Source organism: Dermacentor andersoni, chromosome 6 (assembly GCF_023375885.2).
Source record: "Dermacentor andersoni chromosome 6, qqDerAnde1_hic_scaffold, whole genome shotgun sequence".
NCBI classification, from domain to species: Eukaryota; Metazoa; Arthropoda; class Arachnida; order Ixodida; family Ixodidae; genus Dermacentor; species Dermacentor andersoni.
Window position 1 is genome coordinate 79,558,835 of NC_092819.1, and position 6,342 is coordinate 79,565,176.

At 43.7% G+C, this 6,342-nt stretch overlaps 1 long non-coding RNA gene across 1 annotated transcript; it reads left to right on the plus strand.

Moving 5' to 3' along the window:
• Positions 1–234: 234 nt before the first annotated feature.
• On the plus strand, positions 235–6,004 carry LOC126522983 (uncharacterized). The gene is made up of 3 exons (XR_008610443.1): positions 235–333; positions 1,012–1,044; positions 5,908–6,004. It is a non-coding gene; the product is annotated as an uncharacterized lncRNA (long non-coding RNA).
• Positions 6,005–6,342: the final 338 nt, after the last annotated feature.

Here is a 6,342-nt window from a genome sequence, read left to right on the forward strand (position 1 = left end):
GCGATTATTCCTGCCATCTGTCTGACGGTTTGACATCTGTCTGACCTGTTTTCTTCTGCCATCTTTCACGGCGTTCTTAAATTAAGAATAAAAACCTTTAGAATTTCTTCTGTGCTTCGCGGAATCGAAGCCACTTCACAGGATTTCCTCACGCAGAGTAGCTAGATGCGCTACGGTGCGCTGCCCCATAACTGCCTCGTTGGTAGAGGTTCCTCTAAATGGAGCCGTTTTCTCTCCGCTTTTGCAGGAGAACTGGCGCTCAACACTGTGTACAACATCGTGCTCTTCACAAACGCAGCCAGTGACGTCATCCTCATATTCAGCATTTATTTTGTGCGTATGCTTTCTCCCTCCTTTCTTTTGTGTCGTAACTGCTTCTCCTTCTCTACAAGAAAGACGAGTGCATAACTGCTTGACATGCTGTAAACGAAGAACTTGTCCCACATTTTAACGTAACACGCTCGATTGTGTACTCTGCGCAAGACGCTGTACTTCGAGCGCCCTCTGAAGAAATTTGGCATCGTAATTACGCTGCCGAGTCGAATCCAGTCACTTATTGGGAGGAAAGTGGACGTAAGATACCTACGGACAATTAAGGGCTAATGCGATTGGGGAACAAAATATCCGGCTAAGTGATGGGCGACAACCAAAATATCAGATCTCAGGTTTCACAATATTATTGTTACAATACTTATTTTAGTATTCAAAAATTTAGTTCTCGGTAACTAATTTTATTGTTTTCGCTGTGTGCTCTTTAGTTTCACTCATACGTCAGTTTCTCGAAAGTAAGGAGCTATTTTCTTGAATATTCATTAATACCGCAGGGGTACTTTTGCCTTGTTACCTTCTTGTGGGTGATTTTGTAAATGTCTGAGTCTTCCTGTACAACTCATTCAGATGTTGGGGGTTTGGCTCAGATGCTGTATACATGAACACGTGATTCTATCAGTGAAGGCCCAAAATTGATCAGGCAGGCCTAGAAAGGTTTACTCTTGTTTTTTCTACTTTCAGAAAGAGTGCACGCATGCAGATTCCGAAGGTCGCGTAAGTATATACAAAAGAAATTGGAACTATTCTTAGCGATTTTTAGGTGACCAGACAGATGGTGGTAGCCAAAAGTTTAAATCAGGTACTTAATATTGTATTTAAGGCGTGAAACAAATACTTGAAATAAGAATCAAGCAAGGTCAGGCGGAACACTTCATTGGTGCATTTTGATCGAAGTACATATTTTCGCGGCTTAAAGAGGAATACTGCTGCAGACTCAATAGCGTTTATCGCTGAAGTGCCGGCATGCCTGTGGGAAGGAGGAGATGCGCCCCAAGCGTGGATCTTAAATAGCGCGAAAAAGAGAAGGCCCATACTTGAAAAAAAAAGCACTCTGCTCTTCCAAGAGCCATTCCCCTTTGGAACGACCTTCCTAACGCCATCGCTTATGAGAGTGACCAAGAAAATTTCCGGCGTCTTCTAACAACGCATTTTCCAAACTCTACATAACCTATCGTGTTATTTTTTATTGCCTTTCCCGTTAGTAATGGGCTGCTATTCATTAAATACTGTTTTTTATAGCCAAATATGTCCCGCTCGCTCTGTAATTCTATTGATTATATTTTACTGTGCGAAAGTATATTGTGCAGTGACCTCTCGCGTTGAAAAGCATCCGGTTTGTCCATTGTACAATTGTAACACCACATTACTCTATGTTAGCGCATTTCTTACACTATATTCTTTATTGTACATGTGTTCACGTATGTATTCTAATTATTGTATGTTATAATCTTTGAGTGTACTCTCCCCCGTTACACAATGCCTCCAGGGGCCTGTAAGGTATCTTTAAATAAATAAATAAATAAATAAATAAATAAATAAATAAATAAATAAATAAATAAATAAATAACACACGGCGTTATTTGTTGTCATATTTATGTGCGTACCTGTGTTTGTACCTCTCTTAAGAATCGCAGAATGAACAGTAGCCTCGCGACAGTTTGTTTAATTCACATACGAAAAATAAGGTTATGAAAATATTGTGAAGAACAAACAAATTCAACTTCTAAACGAGTTCATGAGAGTGGTTTGTTGGTCTAGTTGGTACATGGTTATACTAGGAGAGCCACTTTCCTTTCGCTTTGTCTGTGTCTGCTACTCGATTTTTTCTACTTTAAGTTTGCGAGCATTCTCCTAGTTTAACTTCTCAAAATGCGCACTGTTGCTTTCGACGGCCATATTGTCTGCGGAGTGCAGCAGCTTCCTGTCGCTGAGGGTGAAGCACACAATATTCTGAATCATGCAAACGCTTTGGAAAAGGGCTTTCGGTCTCACAATTTGAGACTGGAATAATCAAATATATCCCAAGCAAAATAAAGACAGAAAAAAATGGTTTAAATGTGTGCTCGCTTCAACATTTTCGTGAGGTCACGAAGGTTACTATATCGCTATGTGCAGTTATGCGAGAGTGAAAAAATGTGCGACCTGAGCAGAAAATGTCGATTCAAGATCGACTCGGCGCATTTAGACTAATTCTTCAGCCTGCTTGATGAATACTGTGCTGCACTCAGAGGCCTTCTTGATAGCTGGCAAAAACTAAAAATTCTCGCAAAGGACTGGTAGCGCCTGTATGTACACTGGGTGCCCTTGCCCTTTCCTAAAAAAAGTTGGTACTTAGGGTAGAGATATTTGTATATGGGCGCACAGAGCCGACATACACGTCTATAAGATTTAGGAAAGATGTAACCCAGGCTTCTGAAGCGGATCACTGCCTCGTGTTGTCAAAGCGCTTCAAAAATTTTGTTTCGTAAAGTTGCCGTGAAGCACTTTCGAGTTTAGACAGCTTCTGAGAAGAAATGGTCTCTCGATCGGCACGGTCGGGTGTTGCCAGTTTCTCGTTCATGTTGAGCCAGAATATGAAGAATATCTTCCATGCGTCGAAAATGCACAACTCAGCATGGCGGGACCACCTTGTAGTTCACAAGCATTTCGGAACAGAAAGCTTTATATGTTGTTAGAGTCCCTTCAAAAAGTTATTCCATCACTTTGGTGAGGCGGAAAAGAACTCATACAACTTCTCATAGAGTGCAGAAAAAGATTGACTTCCTCGACACAACAGTCTACACTCCAAGCACCAACCGGGTTTAAAAAGTGACTGGAGCATGCTATATAAATATCCAATGGGTCCTTCTTTATTTGCAACTGGAGGCCTTCGTATTTCTAGTTTCGAGTTTGGTACACTCCTGCCTTGTTGCAGGCCTAAATACTAGGACTGGCCTCCGCAGGTGCTGATTGAAATCACGTTCTTCTGAAGAAGGGAACAGACGAATGCTGCCAGATGTTCACAAGTGCGCGATGCAATTAGTACAAACCCAATGAATATTTGGTGGACATCATCGTGTAACATGCGTTGGATAATTACTGAATGCTAGCCAATATATGGCGAGGAATCAACTACGAAAGAACATTTGGCTTCTCTCGTCTTCACAACAATCCATCTCCTTACGTTTATTACATGCCGCAATGTCAACAAACTCGCTTCAGATTGACTTGGGAATATGGTGGACGTATTACTATAACTGGTACAGCGCAACATACAAAGGAAGAAACAAGGCGAGCCGGCCAGATAAAGGAACAAAGCGGTGACTTCCAACTTTATCAGGCCGGCTCGCCTTGTTTCTTCCTTTGTATGTTGCTCTGTACCAGTTCTAAAATGCAATGCCAACTCGTCCTATCCTCAACCCTAGTGGACGTATTACGTTATCTTCCGCGAACCAATTGCGATACAAATTACGGCACAACTCACCTCATGTTGACCGTCCATGTTAATGCGATTAGCTCTCGAGCAATGTAGCGACACACCGTATTTCTGAAGTCACATTTATTTAACATCTGTAGTGGTCATTCTGATATTTTCGTTGCTTCGGCTACATGTGACGTACTTCGGTATTGGCCTACTTTGCTATGGCATTGACTTGCCAAGGGTTCTCATGAGCATGGTGGCATGACGGCGACTGCACGATGCTAATGCAGTGACGATGATGGAATGACGAAGAAGCGATGGCGTCTATGAAGCGACAAAGGCGGTGTTACCACGATGGTATGACGACAACGTGAAGACGATTCCTAAATGGCGACGATGGTTTAACGACGACACGGAGACAGTGGGATGACGAGTGTATGACGACAATAGTGTGACGACAATCGTATGGCGAAGCTGCAATGATGGTGATGGCACGACCAGGACGATATGATGACGACGGTATCACAAAACATATGCATGATAGCGACTGTCTGACTACGACGTAATGACGACAATAACAAGACAACGGGGCATAACCTGAACTGAATGGCGATAGCATAACTACGATATTACAGGGAAGAAGCAATGACGTCGACGGATTGAAGAAGCTGGTACGACGACGACAATGGGACCGCGTTACTGGATTAATAACCATGGTGAAAGCAGAGCCGGATGGCAATGACATGACGACAATGGTCTGATGACGACAGTGTGACGACAATGGCGTGACGAGGACAGCGCGACGAGAGTCGTATAATGAAGTGAGAAGGACAATGATAGAACGACGGCGTCAATACGACATGTGATAACGAATACATGGCGACGAGTGCATGACGACGACACAACAATGACGATTGAATGACAACGGTATGAGAACAATGGGATGTCGACGAGTCTGCGACGACAAAGGCGGGACGACGACTGTATCACGAAGCCTCTGTCACGACGATGGCATGACGAGAGTCAGATGATAAAACTAGTGATTACGATGGAATGACCCCGATGGCATCATCACTACGGCGCGGTGTGACAACGTACGCATGACGACTGGATGACTACGATGGCGTGACAACGACGACGTGACGAGACTCGGATGACAAAGCTTGAATGACGACGGTACAAAGACCATAATGACATCAGGACCACGAGAATCTATCTAGGCCCGATTAATTAGAAAACATTGACCACTGGGTTGGTGCTGAAGGCATGGTAACGATCGCATTATGAGAGTCAAATAACGAAACTTGAATGACGACGATAAAACGACCACGACGGCATCGATTTTTGTCGGCGTAAGAGGATAGATAGATAGATAGATAGATAGATAGATAGATAGATAGATAGATAGATAGATAGATAGATAGATAGATAGATAGATAGATAGATAGATAGATAGATAGATTCAAAAGGGCTGATGTCGGCTAAGAATGTTAATCGCATTAAAAAGTATAATAAAGGCGCGGCGAGTGTCGTTACAAGAGAGGAGGCACATCCCTGCAGTGCGCTGAACCTGACCGTGAGGTTGCTTCTTCATTGAAGTTGTTGCTCAGGAGGTGAACCCTCTTTTTTATATGGGATAAGGCGTGATGAAAAGGTCGCTTGCGGACGCTGGTCGAGCAAATGAAGATAGCCTCTAGATAGATTGTTTGCGTATAATTCAACGATTGCTAAACTTATTTTAAGAATTCTTGTGTTAGAGCGCTCCCTGCACGACGATTTACTACATTTATTGTGTAACCGAGATTCCCGGTGGGATCCTGACGAGGTGCCCTTTCGAATTGTTGAGGGGGCGTCAAATAATCGTTGTATATGGCGCCTCTGTCAGTCGCAGGCCGGAGGCTGCAGATCCTTTAGCCCATGAGACATTCTGACCCCCTTCCCCCTAACCCCTTGCGTTTTGGATCCGCCAGCGTACTGAAGCTGTACAAATCAGTCACTGATTGATGAAAAATGGCATTAAAACACGTAGCGTACGCCACGGAAGTGTTTGAACGTCAGCAGCATTCGGTACAGGTCTTCAGTATTTGTCCAGTCTTCAATAACAGTTTTCTGCTTTCACCCCCTTAGCAGCTCCTTTGTCTTCAACTGAGTCGCGTGTAACCACTCTACTTGCGCAGAGTATCATCGGAATATTGAAAATGTTCATCGCCTGGAACGCCGTCACCATCTTCCTCTGCTGGATCGCTGCGTGCATCCAAGTTCATTACAGGTACAGCCAGGTGAGTACATGTTATGTCCGCCTTCATTATGTGTTATTTGCATCCACTTCTTGATGCATTCTGTGATTTTATTCTCAGGTAGTTCAAGACGCTGGTGGTTCGCCCAACGGCAGCCTCGAAACGATGGGAGCCAGTGTGTTTAAGGTCAATGAAGATCACAAACCACACAAGCATGTAAGTGGTGCTCACAGACGCACGAAAAAGGAATGAAAAAGCAAACAAACAACGAAATCTGCGGATCTCGGGCACTGTGGGAATCGCCGTTTCGCGAAGCATTTCGTAGGCACTTGGTTACCCAGCATTGGTTGGGGTACTGCAAACACCTATCAAAGC